This window comes from Phodopus roborovskii, unplaced genomic scaffold (assembly GCF_943737965.1).
Source record: "Phodopus roborovskii unplaced genomic scaffold, PHOROB, whole genome shotgun sequence".
Classification (NCBI taxonomy): Eukaryota; Metazoa; Chordata; class Mammalia; order Rodentia; family Cricetidae; genus Phodopus; species Phodopus roborovskii.
This window is the reverse complement of record NW_026126636.1, coordinates 5,596,562-5,620,224: the sequence shown is the minus strand read 5'-3', so window position 1 is coordinate 5,620,224 and position 23,663 is coordinate 5,596,562. Positions and strand designations below refer to the sequence as shown.

General features: G+C 41.8%; 1 non-coding gene across 1 annotated transcript; it reads left to right on the top strand.

Annotated features, from left to right (window-relative positions):
* The first annotated feature begins 904 nt into the window (after positions 1 to 904).
* Positions 905 to 1,006, top strand: LOC127239053 (U6 spliceosomal RNA). The gene has a single exon (XR_007835953.1). It is a non-coding gene; the product is annotated as a U6 spliceosomal RNA (small nuclear RNA).
* Positions 1,007 to 23,663: the final 22,657 nt, after the last annotated feature.

The window sequence follows — 23,663 nt, the reverse complement described above, 5'->3', positions numbered from 1 at the left end:
GTCTGTAACTCCAGCTCAAAGAGGCCCATGGCCTCTGGCCTCACACATAGGCAGAATAGCCCACTGGAGTGCAGTCTTGACACAGTTCAGTGAATGAATGACTGCTTCATACATGATGGTACCCACATACATGTGACACACACACATATACATAGTTTTTGTTTGTTTTTCAAGACAGTGTTTCTCTTTGTAGCCCTGACTATCCTGGAACTCACAGGTGCTGGGATTAAAGGCATGTGACACTACTACTCATCAATTTTAAAGAATGAATAGTGGGGTACACCTGTAACCCCATTGCTTGGGAGGCTGATGCAGGATTGCTACAAATCTTGCCTGGGCTCCAAAGTGAGACACTGCTTCTAAACAGCTAGACAGATGGCTCAGCTATTATGAGCATTTGCTACTCTTACAGAGGATGGAAGTTCAGATCCCAGTACCCAGATCAGATGGCTCACAATTCTGTGTAACTTCAATTCCAGGGGTTTATGCCCTCTTCTGGCCTCCTTGGGTACTGCACACAGGTGTTGCAAGTACAGGTTTGCACATTCAAAACATCCATACGTATGAAATAAAAACAAATATTTTTAAAATAAAGAGTGTGGGTGACCGATAGAACACTTGTGTAGAATTCACTAGTGAGGAGCTGGAGATGTGGCTCAGTGGTAGAGCCCCTGACTAGCATGCAGGGGGCTGTAGATCCAGTCCTTAGTATTGAAAAATCACAAACAAGCAGAACCATGAAAAGAATCAACTAGACTTTCTCATCTGCACCATGCAAACAGGAGATGGTTTGAGCAGCTGCCTCCCTGTTTTCCCGGCTACATAACTAGAGATACCTTTTTAACCCATGAGGGGACACTAGGATTAATTTTCTTTTGGAAACTTAGTTGAGAAAATCCAGAAGGTACTTTCTTTGGCAACACATATACTGTATTTGGAATGACACAGATTAGCATGGCCCCTGCGCAAGGGTGACATAAAAATTTGTGAAACACTCCATATTTTTTCTTTTAATAATTTATTGTTTTATTTTATATGCATTGGTGTTTTTTGCCTTCTTGTATGTCTGATCCTCTGGAACTGGAGTCCCAACAGTTGTGAGCTGCCATGTGGGTGCTGGGACTTGAACCTGAATTCCCCAGGAAGAACAGCCAGTGCTCTTAATCACTGAGCCATCTCTCCAGCCCCCATTTCTTTCTTTCTTTTTTCTTTTTTAAAGATTTTTTTTTTTTATTATGTAGTGTTCTGTCTGCCTGCATGTACACCTGCAGCCCAGGAGAGGGCACCAGATCTCATTACAGATGGTTGTGAGCCACCATGTGGTTTCTGGGAATTGAACTCAGGACCTCTGGAAGAACAGCCAGTGCTCTCAGCCTCTGAGCCATCTCTCCAGACTCTATAATTTTTTTCTTAAAAAAAAAAAAGCCCAAAGCCCAGAAGGGATCTGTTGTAGCCTGAGTCTGAGGGAGAGGTGTTCCCAAATAATGCCTACAAGTGGTAGGATGAACCATATCAGTTAGGCACAACCAGACCAAACCAGTGTTTACTAATCCCGCAGTGGTTTTTTTAATGGGTAAGCACCTGTCATTTCTTTTCCTTTTCAGACTGAGGACGACATCAGGCATCATGTGACCATCCTAAGTGACCGGCACCAGATTCTATACCATGAATCTTATAACTTACAGAAAAGGCCTTTCGTGTTCTTCTACTCCCTGGATGCCAATTATTTCGTTGCCTTGAACTGGTTGGAACAGTATGACAAACAGTTACAAGTAAAGTTACTTGGCAGACATCCATTTTGCTTCTTCCTTCAGAACGCAATGGATATATTCCATGCCTAAAATGGCCTTGTTTCTGGGCGAGAGGGACGCCTCTGAATAAATGCATGTCATACACTCACTCACTCATTCATTGAAACAGGGCCTTCCTATGTGTTTCAGGCTGGCTTCACTATGTAGTCCAAGTTTTCCACTGTGGCAGGCATCCTGGGTGCTGGGATTACAGACCTGTGCCACCACGACTGGAAAATGAGTTCATTTCAATACCTGGCTCCATGCTCCAGGTTGACACTTTTATACAGAAAACTCTCAAGCCCAAAGAATACATGTTCACTATAAAGTGGACTGAATGCCACCCAGGGGCCTTGGGCCTGGGGCTGCTGGCCTAGACCCAGTACCTGGTACCAGAAACCCCCTCAAACCAAACCCTTCCTTTGTCTGCAGGAGGAGATAGCCATTTTCCTTACAGCTCACTCCCAAGAGATGCTCTGCCCTGTGACCAGACTTGTTTCCCGCTTTCTTCTAGGCAATACTATGGATACAGGAACAAAGTGCAGGAAGAAAAAGAATGGTCAAGAAGATGAAATTTCCCATGATGGCTGAAGTGCCGCTTATCAAATCGATGGTGCACGTGAACTCCCACAGCCTCTTGGTAGCTTCTTGTGACGACATGCGCCTGCGGCTTTTGGGAGATCACCGGCAGGCATTTGTTACCCTGGCCACAGTACCTTGTTGTTTCTCCATCAGCTGTCTCTGCTATGACTCAGGAACTGGGGTGCTGTTTTCTGGAACTTTGGGAGCGGTGATTACCTGGTTTATTGTGGCAAATGGCAAGGGCCTCCAGATGGCTCAAAAAGTGGCTATGAGTGGTCGTGAGTATGTACAGGACTTGTCCCTGGACGCATCCCTGGGCTTGCTGATGGCCCTGTGTGAGAACGTGGTGAAGGTCTTCACCCACGAGGGCCAAGGCCAGCTTAAAGAGGTGAAGACATCCACTCCGGCGACCAGCGGCTTCTCCCTCACCTGCTCCTGCACTTGTGTTTCTCAGAACACCTTCTATGCTGGGAACAAGAACGGAGAGATCCACGCTTGGGCTTTAGATAACCATAACTTCCTCCAGAGCTTCAAGGCCCACCCCTCCCCTGTGATGTGCATCAGCAGTCGACCGGAGACCTACTGCTTGTTCACGGCCGGGCGTGAGGGTGTGTTGAAGGAGTGGAACCTTGCTTCTGGGAACTTGTTGCGGCAGCTGAACGTTGGCCCGGATCTGCAACAGCTGCAGTTCATCAACAACAGCATTTTCTTCTGCCAGAATGCCTCTACCTTCTCGCTGCACTGCCTGCCCCACTTTTACAGGCTCTTCAATATCTGTGGCTCGGCTCCACAGAAGATACAGCGGGTCCTCTGTGACCGGAACTGGGTTCGTATCCTGTGTGCCACAGAGGACGGTTTGCTGCGTTTCTTGTCTCCAGTAACAGGGGACCTCCTGGTTGTTACGTGGCCCCTGCTTGTCATGGATAAGGCCGTGGCATGGGCCTATCACTCGGAGAGAGAGGAGCTCTTCGTTGCAATAGGCAGCCCAGAGGTGCTGGTGTTCGATGCCACACATTCCCCGTGCACGGCCAAATATCTTGTGTGCACGTCAGAAAACTACAGAGATAAAGTAAAATGCCTAGCTTACGGGAGGTCCCATTTGGGCAATAGTAAAAAAGGACTGATATTCTGTGGGCACGAGAGCGGCATTGTGAGGATCTTGTCCCAGTATTGCTCGATTCAGACAGAGAACGCTATCCATTCTGGGACGGTGCTGGCGTTGTCTACCCCGGAGGGGTTTGAAGAAAATCCCTTACTGTGTTCCTATGGCAAGGACAACTACATACACCTCACGAAGGTGGTGCGCTCCGTGAAGAACCTGACCCTGCAGCCCGTCAATAAGTTACTCTGTGTTTATCCCCTAAAGCACGTGGTTCTCTTGCCTGGCTCTGTGGGGGCCATTACTGAGCGCTCCTGCTGGTTTCTCTGGCGCTATCAAGATTTCCTAACGTCAGAATCAAAACAAAGTTCATTGTCGAGAGAGACACACTGCCTGCACGAATGTGCTATCACTTCATTTGATGTCTGCCTCTCCCAGAAACTTTTTGTCACGGGAGCCACGGACGGATCAATCCGGGTCTGGGACTTCCGCGGGAAACTTGTAACTCAGTTTGATTCGGAACTGCGCTTTGGTTCACCCTGCTTCGCCAATAGTCGAGGTGATCTGCTTTTGACTTTTGAGCAGAGCATCTACATAGTATCCTGCCTGAAGCTGCTCCCTTACACTCGGCTGGTGCACTTAAATGCACAAAACATCGAAGATGAAGTACAAGAAGTCCCGAAGCCCTTCCTTCCTAGCTTCTTCTTTTTGTTCGAATTGATATTTGTACCCAAATTTGTGTACCTGGAAGAAAATGTTCAGGAACTCCAGGGGCTAGACACCCTTGTCAACAAACGGGCCATTGCTTTTGATGGCACTGTGCCCCATGTTGTGGAGGAGGCCAGACACATATCCACTCTGACTCACGAGAGACCCGGGTTGTACTTCGTGGAAGAAAAATTTGTTGAGACTTCTGACTCCAAACAGAAATATCCTTATGTTGTCCCTGCTCAGTTACACCTGCCTTACTGGGATGGGCTGAACATCTACCGCATGTTCCAACCCTTCTTTGGCCAAGGGCGGGAATGGCCCTTTGCTCCAGATTGCTACATCCCTAACTCAGTGATCCGTGCCCGCCTTTGGCCTAATGGTACCCCAGTTTTCTTGCGCTATGACCTAAGACAATCCTACAAAGATATGGATAGGGATGCACGTGGGTCATTGAGATCCAGGTCACTGTCATCTGTGAGTCTAGAAGATGTGGAAATGTTAAGTAAAAGGAAGAGGGATGTGTACCAGGAAGAGAAAAGAGAATCCTATAGCATCCTTGAAAGCATGTCACATAAAAGCTGGGTGGGAAGAAAATTTAGTGAGGAGATGGTAGAAAATTTGGTAGAGACCATTCTCAACCTCACAGTTTTCTGTTCTACAGAAAAATACAAGAAATATTTTAATGCACTGGCACTGATTTTTGCCACTCACCAAATCTCTTCAAAGATGCACACTGAGACAGCCTGCCGCCTGCTCAAAGATATAACCCATTACAACTCTAGTATCCGTGAACTAGCCTGGGAGATGCTAGAGAAGCTGGGCTTCATAAATCAAGCTTTCACTCTTCCACTGACTACGGGGTTGATGGACAGCGAGAAGAGTGTGCGGACCAGGGTCTTATACCTTATGTCCAGATACACTGGTATCCAGACCAAGTCCATGCTCTTACACCAGCTGAGGCGACGAGACACCCTGGAGGAACTGCAGTAAGTTGGATGGAGAGCTCCCCTTTTCCGATTTCTCCCCCACTTCACAACTTTTTAAATTTTCTTTTACTCCCTCTTTGTCCCACAGTCCTGTTTTCCCTCAGTGCCACCTTATTTGCTCTGACAACTGGCTTTTGCCTATCATTCCCTCACTTTAAGATTCTTCAGAGTAGCACCCAGCCCAGTGATGCGCACAGGTAAGCCCAGCATTCACGGAGATGGAGCAGGAGGATCTCGAGTTCTAGACCATGTTTTCTTAAAAACGAATTTTTCAGGATTTAAGTCCACACATCTTCCAAAGAAGTAGCTCGTGTCACCAAGACTCTTCTGTCTTCTTGTTCTTTTTTTAATCTTTATTATTTTTATTAGCTTAATTTTTAAACTGCATACAAAAATTCTACTGCATGAATTTTATCACATAATTCAAGACTTCTCTGTACATAATTGTTCTTGTACACAGGGAGCCCACAGGAGACTCCATGTGAGCTCATCTGCCAACATAGGTACTGAAGTCTTGCCAACAGAATGGTAGAATTACCACAGTGTTGAAAGCAGGACACTAGCAAATGCCCGTTGGGCCCAGTATCAGGAATGTGTAATGTGCACAAATGTCGTCTTTGTTAAAAAAAACCAAATTATGTGTCGGAATGGGCGACGGCAGCACTAAACCATCATATACTGTAAACTAAAAACGGCCAGGCTTTTCTTCCTTCCTTTCCTTCAGATGACTTCTCTGAAGTTAAGGTCAGGGAAGGCTGCCTTGCCCACCCTGTCACTGTTCACCGATGAAGGCACAGCCCTGATACAGGAGTTAGAACATGCCACCCATGGTACCCGCCCCAGGGTTCTTCTCTTTAGGAATTTCTGCGACTACAGCTTCTGCCACTCCACCAACATCCAGCAATGCAGTTCTGACGACTTTGGTTGATTGGTGATTCCCTTCTCAACCATTTTCACAAAATCACCAAGCACAGCGTTGTAAATAGATGCTTCTTGTCTCGACTGCCCAAATACCGCTCAGAGGCTTAATATTACTTACACGTGCTCGGTCATCCTGCTCTTCAGTGCATGTGTGTCCACTGAGCTAGAGTCCCAGGCCTTTTCTGTTAGCTTTTTTTTGTCTCATGTAGACGAGGCTGACCTCAAACTCACTATGTAGTCAAGCATGTGCTTTATCTCCAGATGGATCCATTGTTGGGATTATTAGGCATTCATCACCATTACTTAGACATAGCTGGGACACAACCCACCAGCCAACCAAAAACCATCCATATGGAAATATGGATGTTGTGTTCTTAAAAGTACTTCCTGTTCTCTGGGAGAGATGGTATCTTTAGGAGACCCTGAGAAAGTCAAGCCTGGGAGAGTTGGCTGTTGTCCAGTCTCAATGTGACAGGAAAGTTCAAGACTTATTGGAAGTCCTGGCTGGAGTAGTCCATGAGGCCTGAGCATCTTAGCTAATTGCTTTGAAGTTGTCCCAAGCAGTTTGTAGTTCAAAGTTGATTTTTGGGTGGTGTTTGTCAGCTTAATGATGTTATCACAGTCCAGGTCGATTTGTTATTGCAGGGTCCCTTCACCATCTTGCAGACCTCAAAGGTCACTGCCAGGAAAGGTCACATTTTAATGTCATTTTCTGAAGATCTCTGAAAGGTTAAAGGACCACAATTTGTTAAGTACATTTAGAGTACTCAAACTTAGGTCCTAGTTACCTGCTTCAGACTCAAGCCTGAAATCATGTACAGGAAGCTAGGTGAAACCTATTTCTAGAATTAGTTCTGATATCATTATAAAAAGTTTAAATATATACGTGTGTGTGTGTGTGTGTGTGTGTGTGTAATAGTTATACCATAAGAAAAATGTTAGAGTCAAAGTAAAACCTAAGGATTATGAGATTAATGGCACTAGAATAGTCCCTTAATTTTGGTTTCTTTCTGTTCAGGTGGCTCTTCTGATATGAGACAGAGATTTTGCATTTTTCTTTAACAAGCATGCTTGAGTTTAGAGAGAGAGCTACACTCCAGCTTCAAAGGCAGCTTTAATTTTAATTTCTATTTATTTATTTTTGGCTTTTCTTTTCTTTTTTTAAAGGTTTATTTATTATGAACATGATGTTCTGCCTGCATGTATACCTGCATGACAGAAGAAGGTACCAGATCTCATTACAGATGGTCATGAGCCACCATGTCATTGCTGGGAATTGAACTCAGGACCTCTGAAAGAGCAGCCCATGCTCTTAACCTCTGAGTGATCACTACAGCCCTTCTAAAGTCTTGTGTTTTTTTTTCTTTTTTTTTGTTTTGTTTTTCTTTTGTGTGTATGACAGGGTTTCTCTGTGACTGTTGTGGAACTCCATCTGTAGACCATGCTGTCCTCAAACACAGAGATCCACCTGCCTCTGTCTCTTGAGTGCTGGGATTAAAGGCATGCACCAGCACCGCCCAGCTCAGCTTTAATTTTTAATTGAATCAGAACTACAAAAAGACCATTTACCTTATATGTCTGTAGAGAGCATCAGAAACAAACATTTATGAAATTTTATTCTGTTGGAAATGTGCTATACCATTAGGCCAAATGACTTTTTCTTGCAACATTTTGTCTTGATGATTCATCCTTCTTCTGATGCCTCACTTGTCTACTGGTCTTCATGTTGGACCCTAATTCTGGGATCCTGATGGGCCTATGGGAGAGCCCAGGAGATGCAACAAGCAAGAGGTGTTTATTAAACGAGTGCACTCAGTGTCAGCCATCCGGGGAAAGCTGCACAGCCCTCAGAGGGTTCAGGCGGTTTTTTAAAGAGCGCAATCAGCATACACGCATAGGGCACCAGGTGATTGATTACAAAGCATAATTACAAAGTACAAAGTATAATGTCATGTTTGAGAGATCACCCAGGTGTGACCTGTTCTTCTTTAAAGGAAAAACAACAGAATTATGGGAAAAGACCCCAGACTGTCCGTTGGTCGGGTATGATCCAGCCAGGACTGTTCATCTGGAACCATCTGTTCCAGGGTTGGGGCCCATTTCCTTGATTTGGGCCTCGACCTGGGAGAGACTTCAGTTATTTCACAGGAGACTGATGATTCAGTTACTAGCCCTATTGAACAGAATCAGCCTAGCATGACCACTAGCCCATCACCATGTTCACATAATTTCTGTCCTTTCCTCCCATGTCAAAGCCCATTCTTTATGGTTTTCTATATTCTGCTTGCAAGAATTATTCTCCTGCCCCTTTCCTACCTATATCCTTGCTCTGCAAACTAAAATCTTTCATTCAGATTCCTTAGTCAGATGCTTTTATTCTCCTAGAAAGAAAAACAAAACAAAAAAGCCTTACCCCAACCTAATTTGGGGAGTTCCCATTTTTTGGTAGGTTATAGCTGATCCAAGGTTTTTGTTAGCCATATAAGTTAGTTTGGATTAAATGACCAAGCTGTTTGATGAACTACTGCCTCTCCTAATCAAGAGGTCTCTTCATTTGAATCTAATCTTTATCAATTATCCATTGAAATTCTGAATAAGTATCTAAGGCATGGTGTACATACTTTAATATTCCAAACTCCACAAATGAAACACATCCATTTGCCAAATTCCATTTTTTGAATACCTTCTGGATTATTTCATGCAGGTAGTGGAGTCTGGTTGTATAAAAACAAGTAGGAAATGTCCTTATAATTTCCTTGTCTTGTTGCCAAATGATAGAAAAATCTTTCTTCAAACCTTTGCTATTAACAGGATATTTCTTATGAAATTCTGAGGTTTTAGCACATTTCCTATAATTAGCTGATTAATTTCATCATTATACTGCATTAGAGGCCTGGTGGACTCATATGGGATCTGACATGTTATATGCAAAGGATGATTTTTATTTTTGATTATTCTTTGTAATTGAAAAAAACAATGAAGCTAATTCTGAATAACCTGTAATAAGTCAACAGTTTCAATATATAAAACAACTCTTTCTGGATCCTGAGAATCAGTGACTATATTTAGTGATGCCTTGAGAATGGCATATAATTCTGACTTTTGAACAGAATCATAAGGGCTTTGAGCCACTCCACTTAAATTTCCTGACTTATAACCTGCCTTTCCTGATTTTTTTTTTGTGTCCATTTTGAATGTAGTGGCTTCAGAAATGAGTTTCCCCCACGCAATGTGAGGAAAAGATCCAATTACTTCTCTATAAACTGAAGTCTCTTGCTTTTGAGATATTTGTTGATAATCTCTCTCAAAATTTACTGCAAGCTCTTTGCCAGTGTTCATTTTCTGCCCACAATGAGCAATTTTGACATTAGTAAGAGGTACTACAATTTCTGTGGAGTCTATTTCTGTTAATTGTTGTAGTCTCAATTTTCCTTTCAAAATCAATTCAGAATCCTTTTCTATATAGGGTCTTTAATTTTTTTTTTACTGTTTTTGTGGTAAAAATCCATTCTAAGATATTATAATCTCTCTGCATAAGAACTCCTGTAGGAGAATGCACAGAAGGTAGAATGACCAGAACACAACCAAGCTCTGGATCCAAGTTATCCACATGTTCGTCCTGTAGTTTCTTTTCTACCAGAGCCGATTCTCTCTCAGCCTCAGCTGATGGTTTTCTTGGACCATTTAAGTCTTTATCAGCTTGTAAGGTTTGAAATCAATTACTTATTCTTGAGTTGTTAATACAGTTGTGGGGTGAAGCCAGTTAATATCTCCCAGCAATTTTTGAAAATCATTAAAAGTTTGTAATTGATCTTTCCTGATTTGTACTTTCTATGGTTGAATTTTTTTGTAAACCTATCTTATATATTGGGTAGTTAATAGAATATTCTCTTTGCATCTATTCAGGAGCAATTTATAATGCCCAACAAGGGGATTGATTATACGTTCTTCAAGCATTCTTTCCTAAGGTATCTGTGCCTGAATCCGCTAGTAAGATACCATCCATATAATGGTAAATTATAGATTGGAGAAACATTTTACAAATTATTTCCAATGGTTGTTGTACAAAATATTGGCATGGGGAAAGGCTGTTTAACATCCCTTGTGGGAGAATCTTCCACTGATACCTTTTAACAGGCTGTGAATTATAAGTAGGCACTGTGAAGGCAAAATTTCCTCTGTCCTGTTTTTTGTAAAGGTATAGTAAAAAAGCAGTCTTTTAAAATAATCACTGTAATAGACTATCTTTTGGGTAATAAAGAAGGTAAGGGAATTCCAGGCTGTAAAGAGCCCATTGGCTGTATCACCTTAATAATAGCTCTTAGGTCTATTACCATTCTCCATTTTCCATATTTCTTTTTATAACAAATATAGGAGACTTCCAAGGACTGGTCAGTTCCTCAATATGTTGAACATGTAGCTGTTCCTGCACCTTTTAAAGATCAGCATGTTATGCCCTGCTTATGTACAACTTGAAGAGTTGGTGACTATTCTTGATAAAACCTTTCAATATTTTTCTTAGAATCATACATTAATTTACAGTTTGCTTCTGAGATTGGAGGAATGTTAATCTGTGTTTTCTATTGCTGTGACAAATCAAATCACCATAAATTTGTTGCTTTGTTGGCCACATATGGCTTTAATTTACCTACCTGCATGCTCTCTGTCAGTATTCATTATCTTTCCATAAGGAGGAAATTTCCTCATTAGTTAAAGATACTATAATTTCAGCTGGGTCCCTTCCTGTCAGTTGATGAAGTCCTAATTTACCTTTTATAATCAAGTCAGAGATCTTTTCTATATATGTTTTTAGTTTTTTATTCTGTTTATCTAATGATATCTTCCCTCTGTATCAAAATCCCTGAAAGATATTCTCTAGATGGTAATATAACCAGAATACAGTCTAGTTTTGGATCCACACGGTCCACATGTGTTTCTAATATACTCTTTTCTACCCATTCTAATTCCTTTTCAGTTTCAGCTGATAGTATTCATGGACTATTCAAATCCTTGTCCCCTTTTAGGGCCATTTTCAAGTTTTTCAAATCATGCCCTTCTATTCCAATAATGGTTTGCAGTTGAGAAATCTCTCCTACTAATTTTTGAAGATCATTAAGAGTCTGGTAATGATCTCTCCTGATCTGTATTTTTTGTGGTCTAATTTTTTGTAGATCTTTTTATATCCTAAGTAGTTGATAGAATCTCCTTTTTGTATTTTTTTCAGGTGCAATTTGTAATCCCCAGCAAGGTAAAACTTCCTTTACTTTCTCAAACATTTTTTCTATTATTTCTACTTTAGGATTAGCTAACAACATATCATTCATGTAATAGTAAATTATGGATTGTGGAAACTGTTAACAAATTATTTCCAATGGTTTTTTGCACAAAATATTGGCACAGGGTGGGGATATTTTGCATTCCTTGTGGCAAAACTTTCCATTAATACCTCTTCACCAGTTGAGAATTATTGTATTTAGGTACTGTGAAGGCAAATTTCTCTTTATCTTTTTCTTGTAAAGGTATAGTGAAGAAGCAATCCCTTAAATCAAAAACTATAATAGGCCATTCTTTAGGTATCAAAGAAGGCAAGGGCATTCCAGGCTGTAGAGAGCCGACTGGCTGGATAACTTTATTGATGGCTTTCAGGTCTGTAAGCATTCTTCATTTTCCAGATTTCTTTTGATAACAAATATAGGAGAGTTCCAAGGGCTGGTAGATTCCTCGATTTGTCAAGCATTTAGCTGTTACTGAATCAGGTGTTCTAAAGCCTCTAGCTTCTCAGAGGTCATAGGCCATTGCCCCACCCAGACAGGTTCATCTGTTAGCCATTTTAAGAGTAGGGCTTTTGGTTCCTCTGTTTGTTTGGCACTTGTATTCTGTTTTTGTAAGCCTGGATATTTGGTGTCTGTGTTGTATAATACTTTATAAGATTTTTCTACACTCATGAGTTCATTTATGTTTCATATCTAATACTGGAGGAATGTTCATCTGTGTATTCCATTGCTGCAATAGATCACAACCCCATAGATTTATTGCTATATCAGCCACATATGGTCTCAACCTTCCTCTCTGTCCTTCCAGTCCTATACATTCAATCCATCTCATGCTCTGTTTTTACCCAAGACAGGGTTCCAATCCCTAAGAATTGAACATTTATCTCTTGCAGGGGCCATCTTGGAAGCCAAGATTTATTAGGTATGTGGTTACATCAGCACCTGTATCAACAATGCCTCCAAACAGTCTGTTATTCATTTTAACTATCAATCTAGACCTTTGACTGTTTATAGAGGTTTGCAAAAATATACATTGTTTCATTCTTTCATGTTTGATTGACCTTCCATAGCTAGTTTGTCATCCAGAGAGATGGTTATTTTTTACAATAGGCACTGGATTTTCTAATCATCCTGTGTTTAGTTGGGGGCACCTTATCCCTCATTATATGGTGACTCCATTTAAATTCCTTTCATATATGTACAAATTTTGGGAAGTTTCTACAGTAGTAGGTTTATCACCAGTTTTTTTTCAATGGCAAGTTGAAGTCCTGGAGAGAGCAGAAGGAAGGACTATTTGGGAAAAGTAGAAATAGATGAGAAACAAACAGTACCAAAACCACTTTATTTTCAGGATTAATATACTAGGAACATTACTACATGTCTGCTCAATCATCCCCAGGACAAAGGTCAATACTTCTGAATCTAGAACATGCAGGGGAAAGGTCTGTTTTGTATGGTTTACAGACTGATTTATGATAGCCATACTTTTGGTTTTGAATGAGTGGGTTTAAGTAAATAGAAGTAAAAGTAAAGTAATAAATCACAAGTAGCAGACAGAGTCAGCAGATATATGTTAGAGCACCATCAAAACAGCCAGAAGAGACCATAGTCCAATTGAGGAAAAATAAATGTAGGTAATGCCCAGCAGACATCCACTGGAGAAAAGCTTGGGTGATGCTTACACTCGGGTTTATCTTTTAGACAGGAATAGGGAATGGTTGGTAAAGGTATGGTTTAGATGGGATATAGGTAGATTAGCCTATTTTCTTGAGAATTTGAGTAAGAATGAGATAGTATTTTACAGCTTACATTGTTGTGTATTCTTATGTGGTAAGCTATGTAAAATTAAGTTTATATTTTGTTATATTGTGTTAAATATTTCCACTTACAATGTTTTATGCACATTATTTTTTACCATATTCTATGTATGTATACTTTTCTTGTATTCAAGACATTTTGTATATTGATACAATTTGGGATATTTATCTTGCTGCCCTTTATAGTTCTACCTCTTGTCTTGACACTTATACTCTACCTCTATTTTAGGGATTTACATGTATGTATATGTAAATAGTTATATTGTTTAAGTATTTGTTCCTGCTTTACTCAGGAAAGTTTTAATCAGTCTTTTTAGCTAAGTTCCCGAGTATTACAGATTATCTTCACTCACATTTCCTGTACCTATGAAATTAGTCAGATATAGATGCTTAATCTTCAATCACTTCATAGACATGCAGAACATGGCATTTAAAGGTTTTAATATTAGTACTCCATTGACATGAGACATTGTTGCTCCTAACAGCACCGTACACTTTCCCGAAAATATGTTGGACACTGTTGTTGCTCCTGCTGGAGTTCAATCTTGCCTCAGCTAATGGCCTGTTGGGCATAGAATTGCCCCCACCTTGACCACTGATTTGGACATGCAGTCATATGTGCTTGCAGGAGACAAATATAGAAGACTGCTTGACCTTGCCAAGTCAGGGTAAGACAGCCATTCTATTTCCCTGCTGTTGTTGTGGTCTGTCAAGTTCTCTTGGCCTTAGCCAAATCTGGGTGTACCAACGTCGCTGTGAGACCTAGGGTGACTGTTCAGGTGGCTTGCTGTTTCTGTACTTGCTGCACCTTTTGGAAGTTGTCCATCCGCATTTCCTGTCTACGCTAGTATTGTTAATTTCCTTCTCAGGTCTTAATGAGGTTGAAGATTAAACTATCACAACTATTATTCTCTCTTCCTAGTTAGATATATTAGGTACTAGACTTAACGTTTTCCAGCTTAGGACAACTCTATTGTAAACTCCATTATGCCCTCACCCTAGGACTAGATATGTAGGTCATTTTGTTCTCGATTTTCCTTTTCTTGGAGCACACTTGTTATTCACTGTTTTGTATATAGTTTTGTATTAAGCCTAAATCTTTTCTTTAGACTAAAAGGGGAATTGTAGTGAGATAGTCCTTCTGTGGCACTGACCACGCCCATTGGGGGTGGAGCCATGGGCGGAAGTGACCTGGGGAAGGAGGTCGGAGGGGGCGAGGGAAGGCGCTCTCTTTCTGGCGTGACTCGGACAGGAGAGGATCGGGTTGAATTTCCTGGTGTTCATCTGTCTAGGTTGTAAGTTATTTCTCCCTAAATAAACATCTGTTCGGCCTATTTGTTTATCCTGATCCTTATTTACCACGATAGCGCTGTGGCCTGCGAGTCCTCGTCAGTGCCATGTCCTCTCAGGCTTGGTTTCCAAGAGCTCCATGCTCTTCTCTGTAACTATCGTTCAAATCTTTAAAACAAGACTCTGGGCCTTGTTTGAAGGGCACCCAGTGGCCTGTTGCCCAAGTGTCTTAGAGAGCCTTGGACATGCACTTTATTACTTCCTTGTCAATATGAATCCCTGAGACAGAAGGTATGGCCACACAGGATGGCTCCTTCACGGCACGTGTTGGCTTCAGAGGCAGCGGTGGCACACAGTGAACTTCAATCTGGAACTGCATTGTCACACGAGAGGAGGGAGCCTCACATGTCATACCTACTGTTTTCCCTTTCCCTCTAATTTCTGAAGACAAAAATAAAAAGGATAATAGATAGAAATAAAATTTTGGGCTGGTGTGTCAGGGTTTCTATTGCTGTGAAGAGACACCATGACCACAGTAGCTCTCATAATTGAAAACATTTGCTTGGGGTGGCTTAAAGTTCAGAGATTCAGTCCATTATCATCATGGTGGGACATGGCAGCACGCAGGCAGACATGGTGCTGGAGAGGTAGTTGAGAGTTCTACATCTTGTACTGGAAACAGGAAGTAAGCTGAGACACTGGATGGTGTGTTGAGCATAGGAAACCTCAAAGCCACCTCCACAGTGCCACACTTCCTCCAACAAGGCCACACCCACTCCCACAAGGCCACACCTCCTAATGGTGCTGCTCCCTTTGGAGACCATTTTCTTTCAAACCACCACAGCTGGTAAGATGGCTCAGAACATACAGGTGGCTCCTGGCAAGCCTGAGGAACTGTACACAAAAACCCACATGGTGGAAGCTGAGAACTGACTTCCCAAAGTTGTCTCTTGATATCCACACGTGTACCATGCATACATACAGGGGAAAACATGTAATAAATAATATTTTTTCTCTGGAGGTAGATAATTCCAAAAGAACAAAATACACATTCTCAATGTAGTGTGCTTTCAGGGAAACATCTATATTTGGATGAACAAATAGATGCATTTACCCTAACTGTTAGGTTAGGCCCTCCCTTTGAGGAAGCCCATTGGTTCCTGGTGACATGATGGGCCACGGAGAAAACCCAGGGGAGCTCTTGAAAACTTAGAAAGGCAATCATGAATGAAGTCTTGTAGGCAATGACATCAAGCCTCCTGGGTGCTCCTCAATCAGTGTCAGGCAGGCAGCATTATTCTTTTAAGGACTTATTTATGTGTATGAGTGTTTTTCATGTATGTGTGTGCCCCATGTGCATGCTTGGTGCCTATGGAGGTTAGAAGATGGTGTCTAAACCTCTTTATCCAACCAAAGAAATGCAACCACAACAATAAACTATACGTTACTGGAACTGGTATGGTAATGCACACTTGTAATCCTAGCAATTAGGAGCCTGAGCAGAAAGGTCAAATTTGAGGTCAACCTGGGTTACTTTTAGTCCAGCCTGCACCATGCAGTAAGACCTAAAAACTAAAATAAGACAAAACAAGAAACCCTACAATCTCTCTCTCTCTCTCTCTCTCTCTCTCTCTCTCTCTCTCCTTTACTCCCAAAAGTGACTGCTTTGCCTGAGTGGCTTGAAGAGTTTAAAAAGATCTCTTTTCCAGATTTTTCTGGGGCCAAAAGGACACTTTCTCTCTTTCTTCTTTCTCTGTGTTCTACTTCAGTCTGTTTTGCTTTAAATGACTTCCCCTCTGCCTCTTCTATCATGCCTTATAACATTTTCTTTCCCCTGTATTTCCTCTTCTATTTTCTTTCATTTCCTGTTCTCCTCTCTCTTGTTTCTTTTCTTCTAAAAGCATTTTGAGTTTGGCACTGATTGTGCACGCCTTTAATCCCAGCATTCAGGAGGCAGAGGCAGGTGGATCTCTGTGAGTTCAAAGCCAGCCTGGTTTATAGATTGAGTTCCAGGACAGCCAGAACTTGTCTCAAAAATGTTTTTGAAGATTTATTTTGTTTTTCATGTGTGTGTGTTTGTATGTGTGTATCATGTGTGTGCAGTGCCTTCAGAGACCAGAAGAAGGCATCAGATGCCCTGGAACTGGAGTTACAGACATTGTAAGCCACCATGTGGGTTTAAGTAACCAAACTTAGGTAACCAAACCAAACTTCTGGAAGAGCAGCCAGTGTTTTTAAAATTGAAAAATCAAGTCATCCCTCCTTTTTTCCCTCCCTTCCTCCCTCCCTCTTGTCCTTCCTTGTCTTTGAATAGGGTCTCACTGTATGCCTCTGGCTGTCCTGGAACTCACTCTGTAGACCAGGCTGGCCTTGAACTCACAAAGACTCACCTGCCTCTGCCTCCACCAACACCACTGGCCCTGCCCCTCTTTTTACATTTTGTCTTATCCCTTGCTCAGTGTGTCTTCCTTTCTTCATTACTTTTGTAGAGAAGAACTGGCCGAGGATTTCTCTCTAAGCCATATGCTGAGGATTCAAACTAGCGATATGGAGTGCCTGCTGACTCACGTGAAGGAGAGGCTAAATGAAGACCTGACCATGTCACACAAGGGCAGTTCACTCCGTTTCTCTTTTGATTCGGTCAAGTATGAAGAGCTCGAGATGATTGCCGAACAAACAGGCATACCTTTGTCAGAATCTGAAAAGATTGATGGACTGAAGAAAAGAAAGAAACGTGTTCAAGAAAAGGCCAGAAAGATTGGTGTGTATGGGGTAATGATGTGTGGGACCTGTTTGGGACCATTCTTATGAAGGCGGGGCCAATAAGGCAAAGGTACATAAAAAGTGGGAACGGTGAAGTGGGAGGGGCTGGTCACTGGAAGTAGTCTTCCAGAGAAAGGTCTACCCAGTGGCAAGTACCAAAGTCATTTTTTGGATATTGAAGCTTGGATGAAAGTGTGAGCATTGGTAAATTCTCCAGTCCCATCGCCTTTCTTTTATTACTGTAATCTCGGTTCACTGAACTAGCGATCACAGAGTGTCTCATGGCCTCTACATTTTCTTACTATTTTCTCTCCCCATGTCTTGCAGTTAGAAAGACCTTGAGAGTGTCTTTCTCCAAGAGGAGCAAAAAGGCAGATTTGCCAAAGGTGCCTTCGGTGACGTCAGCCGAACAAAGAAGGGCGAGGAAACTCTTCCAGGATATTTCCTTAATACCAGAGCTCTCACTCAGCTCTGAGAAAGCCCGAGAAAAAAAGGAAGTGGAAGCAAAGGAACTCAAAGTGACCCTGGAAGAACTCCTGAGAGACATAACCCTTAAGCACAAAAAACAAAGCCAGGTTAAGAAGCTTTGGAAACAAGCAGTGAGAAAGGAAAAAGTAGCTCAGCAGGAGGCAAAAGAGGGCCTTTCAGAGGCAGCTCCTGAAAAACCCAAGAAAGAAGCCACAAAGGAAGTCCGACCACCTGCAGAGCTGGAAAAAGACACAACGAAGAGGTTGAGTCATAGTTTGTCAGGGACCCTGGAGCCTGTGAGCCAACCAGATAGGACGTCTTGGCGAGAAGATATTTGCTCCCTTCTCACTTCAAGAATAGCGAGTTCTCACCCAGACATGGTAAGGGACCTGGGTGAAGAACTGGAAAGTTTAGCTGAGGTGGTGCTCACCGACCAACCCAGCTGGACTCTCTTCCAAGACCTCTGTCCCGGGAGAAGGGTTTCACACAGGCTGCCATCAGAACCTGCAGTAGTTGTACAGGAGCCACCTGTTCATAAAAGAAAGGTGGGTAAAAAGGCTATGAAGGAGAAAGTGCCTGGGACAGCTACAGATCAAAAGGACATAAGCTTTCTGAAGAAACCTGAGGTATTTTCTCCAAAAGACAAGGAAGAGGGGAAGGTGACTGGCAGGAAGTCAGGCAAACGGAAAGGAGAAAAGGCTGAAGACAAAAAGGAGTTGATAAACCTCGAAGAGAAAAAGAGTAAGCCCAAGGAAACAAAGAAGGAAAAAAGAAAAAAATTAATCCTTGATAAAAAGAAAGCAGACCACCCAGAGGACATACCCACACATGATGAAGAGACACCTGCTGCCCCAGGAGATCAGGAGCTACATCCAGAAGAAATAGAGCTAACTAGAAAAGAGGAGAAACAACTTAGAAAAGAAAAGATAAAACAGATCATGGTTGAAAAACCAACCCCCCCAGAGGACATACCCACACATGACGAAGAGACACCTGCTGCCCCAGGAGATCAGGAGCTACATCCAGAAGAAATAGAGCTAACTAGAAAAGAGGAGAAACAACTTAGAAAAGAAAAGATAAAACAGATCATGGTTGAAAAACCAACCCCCCCAGAGGACATACCCACACTTGACGAAGAGACACCTGCTGCCCCAGGAGATCAGGAGCTACATCCAGAAGAAATAGAGCTAACTAGAAAAGAGGAGAAACAACTTAGAAAAGAAAAGATAAAACAGATCATGGTTGAAAAACCAACCCACCCAGAAGACATACCCACACATGATGAAGAGACACCTGCTGCCCCAGGAGATCAGAAGCTACATCCAGAAGAAATAGAGATAACTAGAAAAGAGAAGAAACAACTTAGAAAAGAAAAGATAAAACAGATCATGGTTGAAAAGAAACCAACCCACTCAGAAAAGACATTGATGCAGGTCAGAAAAATTAAGGATGATCTCCAAAAGGCATCAATGTCAGAAAATGTGAAGTTAGCTCTTGAAAAAGAGATGTTTTCAAGACAAGAGAAGAAACGACATAGAAAAAAAATGGAAGTGGTCTTAGAAGAACACCTGGAAAAGAAAATGTGGGATTGGCATAAGATCATGGAAGTCCATAAGGACCACATGAGGGCCAGGCAACAGAAGGTGTTGTCTTTAGTAAGGAAGCTCAGGGAGAAGAGGAAGGGACGGAGGAAACAGAGAAAGAAAGAGGAATTGGAACTGGCCGAGGAAGAAAAGCAAGAGATCCTGGATGTAGAGGAACAAGAGGGGGAAAGGTGGATACAGCCTCAGGAAGAGAAGTGGGGCTGGGCATCAGAGAGATCTGAGAAGGACGAGGAGTACTATGACTTGGGGCTGGGTACTCTGGACCACTATTATTCTCCAGAAGAGGAGAAAACATCCGAGGAAGAAAGTGAGGAAACATCGGAAGAGGAGAGCTCCACAGAGCAAGAGGATATATTGGCTTATAAACAGGATTGGCCTACAGAAGAAGAAAAAGAAGCTGATAGACTAGTCAGGGAAGAGGGTGAACAAGAGTGGGAGGAATGGCCAGAGCAGGAGTTGGGGAAAGAGCTGGAAGGGGAAGATGTAGCCAAGGTGAAGAAACATTTAGCTCAGGAAAGAGAGAAGGAAGAGTTTGGAAAAATGAAGGAACCATCACAAGAAGTTTGGCCAACCTGGAAAGGGGGGACAGAAGCTTATCCAGGAAAGGAGAGAGACCAGAAAGAGACAAGGATGATTGAAAAAGGGAGGAGAGCATTCTGGGAAAAACAGAAAATGAGGGTAGCAAAGGAAAAGAAGGGGGAGGAGGAGGGGAAGAAAGAAGAGGAAGAAGAGGAGGAGGAAGAAGAAGAGGAGGGGGAGGAGGAAGAGGAGGAGACGGAGGAAATGAGGAAACAGAAAGAAGCAGCTGAGGAAGAAAGGAAACTGAGAGCTGAAAAAGCAAGATTAGCCGAACTGATAGAGAAACTGTCTCCGAAAGTGGAAGAGAAGCCTGAGAAAATAATACTGCGGCAAAGAGAGAAACTGATGCCAATCCCAGTAGAGGAGATGACACAGCAAACAGAGGAGCATGCCGTGAAAAGGGAGACAGGGGCTGTAAAGGGTGAGAAAGCAATGGACGGAAGGAAGAGAACACAGAAAAAGGAGAAGCCAGTTCCACAAGAGGAGAAAGAGAGGTTGCAGAGTGAGAAAGAGGAAAAAGAGAGATTACAGAGTAAGAGGGAGGAAGAGAGATTACAGAGTAAGAAGGAGGAAGAGAGATTACAGGGTAAGAAAGAGGAAGAAAGATTACAGAGTAAGAAAGAGGAGAAAGAGAGATTACAGAGTAAGAAGGAGGAAGAGAGATTACAGGGTAAGAAAGAGGAAGAAAGATTACAGAGTAAGAAAGAGGAGAAAGAGAGATTACAGAGTAAGAAGGAGGAAGAGAGATTACAGGGTAAGAAAGAGGAAGAAAGATTACAGGGTAAGAAAGAGGAGAAAGAGAGATTACAGAGTAAGAAGGAGGAAGAGAGATTACAGGGTAAGAAAGAAGAAGAGAGATTACAGAGTGAGGAAGAAGAAGAGAGATTACAGAGTGAGAAAGAGGAAGAGAGATTACAGAGTGAGAAAGAGGAAGAGAGATTACAGAGTGAGAAAGAAGAAGAGAGATTACAGAGTGAGAAAGAGGAAGAGAGATTACAGAGTGAGAAAGAGGAAGAGAGATTACAGAGTGAGAAAGAGGAAGAGAGATTACAGAGTGAGAAAGAAGAAGAGAGATTACAGAGTGAGAAAGAGGAAGAGAGATTACAGAGTGAGAAAGAGGAAGAGAGATTACAGAGTGAGAAAGAGGAAGAGAGATTACAGAGTGAGAAAGAGGAAGAGAGATTACAGAGTGAGAAAGAGGAAGAGAGATTACAGAGTGAGAGAGAAGAAGAGAGATTACAGAGTGAGAAAGAGGAGAAAGAGAGATTACAGAGTGAGAAAGAGGACAAAGAGAGATTGCAGAGTAAGAAAGAGGAAGAGAGATTACAGAGTGAGAAAGAGGGAGAGAGATTACAGATTGAGAAAGAGAGATTACAGAGTAAGAAAGAGGAAGAGAGATTACAGAGTGAGAAAGAGAGATTAGAGAGTGAGAAAGAGGAGAAAGAGAGATTACAGAGTAAGCAAGAGGAAGAGAGATTACAGAGTGAGAAAGAGAGATTAGAGAGTGAAAAAGAAGAAGAGAGATTACGGAGTGAGAAAGAGAGATTACAGAGTAAGGAAGAAGAAGAGAGATTACAGAGTAAGAAAGAGGAACAGAGATTACAGAGTGAGAAAGAGAGATTACAAAGTGAGAAAGAGAGATTACAGAGTGAGAAAGAGAGATCACAGAGTAAGAAAGAAGAAGAGAGATTAGAGAGTAAGAAAGAAGAAGAGAGATTACAGAGTGAGAAAGAGAGATTACAAAGTAAGGAAGAAGAGAGATTACAGAGTAAGGAAGAGGAAGAGAGATTACAGAGTAAGGAAGAGAAATTACAGAGTGAGAAAGAGAGCTTACAGAGTAAAAAAGATGAAGAGAGATTACAGAGTAAGGAAGAGGAAGAGAGATTACAGAGTAAGGAAGAGAAATTACAGAGTAAGAAAGAGGAGAAAGAGAGATTGCAGAGTAAGAAAGAGGAAGAGAGATTACAGAGTAAGGAAGAGGAAGAGAGATTACAGAGTAAGAAAGAGGAAGAGAGATTAGAGAGTAAGAAAGAGGAAGAGAGATTAGAGAGTAAGAAAGAGGAAGAGATATTACAGAGTAAGGAAGAGGAAGAGAGATTACAGAGTAAGGAAGAGAAATTACAGAGTGAGAAAGAGGAAGAGAGATTGCAGAGTAAGAAAGAGGAAGAGAGATTACAGAGTGAGAAAGAGGAAGAGAGATTACAGAGTAAGGAAGAGGAAGAGAGATTACAGAGTAAGGAAGAGAAATTACAGAGTGAGAAAGAGAGATTACGAAGTAAGAAAGAGGAAGAGAGATTACAGAGTGAGAAAGAGGAAGAGAGATTACAGAGTGAGAAAGAGGAAGAGAGATTACAGAGTAAGGAAGAGGAAGAGAGATTACAGAGTAAGGAAGAGAAATTACAGAGTGAGAAAGAGAGATTACGAAGTAAGAAAGAGGAAGAGAGATTAGAGAGTAAGAAAGAGGAAGAGAGATTACAAAGTAAGAAAGAGGAGAAAGAGAGATTACAGAGTAAGAAAGAGGAAGAGAGATTAGAGAGTGAGAAAGAGGAGAAAGAGAGATTACGGAGTAAGAAAGAGGAAGAGAGATTAGAGAGTAAGAAAGAGGAAGAGAGATTACAGAGTAAGGAAGAGGAAGAGAGATTACAGAGTAAGGAAGAGAAATTACAGAGTGAGAAAGAGGAAGAGAGATTAGAGAGTGAGAAAGAGGAAGAGAGATTACAGAGTGAGAAAGAGGAGAAAGAGAGATTACAGAGTAAGGAAGAGGAAGAGAGATTACAGAGTAAGGAAGAGAAATTACAGAGTGAGAAAGAGAGATTACGGAGTAAGAAAGAGGAAGAGAGATTAGAGAGTAAGAAAGAGGAAGAGAGATTACAGAGTGAGAAAGAGGAGAAAGAGAGATTACAGAGTAAGAAAGAGGAAGAGAGATTAGAGAGTGAGAAAGAGGAGAAAGAGAGATTACGGAGTAAGAAAGAGGAAGAGAGATTAGAGAGTAAGAAAGAGGAAGAGAGATTAGAGAGTAAGAAAGAGGAAGAGAGATTAGAGAGTAAGAAAGAGGAAGAGAGATTAGAGAGTAAGAAAGAGGAAGAGATATTACAGAGTAAGGAAGAGGAAGAGAGATTACAGAGTAAGGAAGAGAAATTACAGAGTGAGAAAGAGGAAGAGAGATTAGAGAGTGAGAAAGAGGAAGAGAGATTAGAGAGTAAGGAAGAGAAATTACAGAGTGAGAAAGAGAGATTACGGAGTAAGAAAGAGAGATTACAGAGTGAGAAAGAAGAAGAGAGATTACAAAGTAAGAAAGAGGAGAAAGAGAGATTACAGAGTAAGAAAGAGAGATTGCAGAGTGAGAAAGAGGAAGAGAGATTACAGGTTAAGAAAGAGAGATTACAGAGTAAGAAAGAAGAAGAGAGATTACTGAGTAAGAAAGAAGAAGAGAGATTGCAGAGTGAGAAAGAGGAAGAGAGATTACAGAGTGAGAAAGAGAGATTACAGAGTAAGAAAGAGAGATTGCAGAGTAAGAAAGAGGAGAAAGAGAGATTACAGAGTAAGAAAGAGAGATTCCAGGGTGAGAAAGAGGAAGAGAGATTAGAGAGTGAGAAAGAGGAAGAGAGATTACAGAGTGAGAAAGAGAGATTACAGCGTAAAAAAGAGGAAGAGAGATTACAGAGTGAGAAAGAGAGATTACAGAGTAAGAAAGAGGAAGAGAGATTACAGAGTGAGAAAGAGGAAGAGAGATTACAGAGTGAGAAAAAGGAGAAAGAGAGATTACAGAGTGAGAAAGAA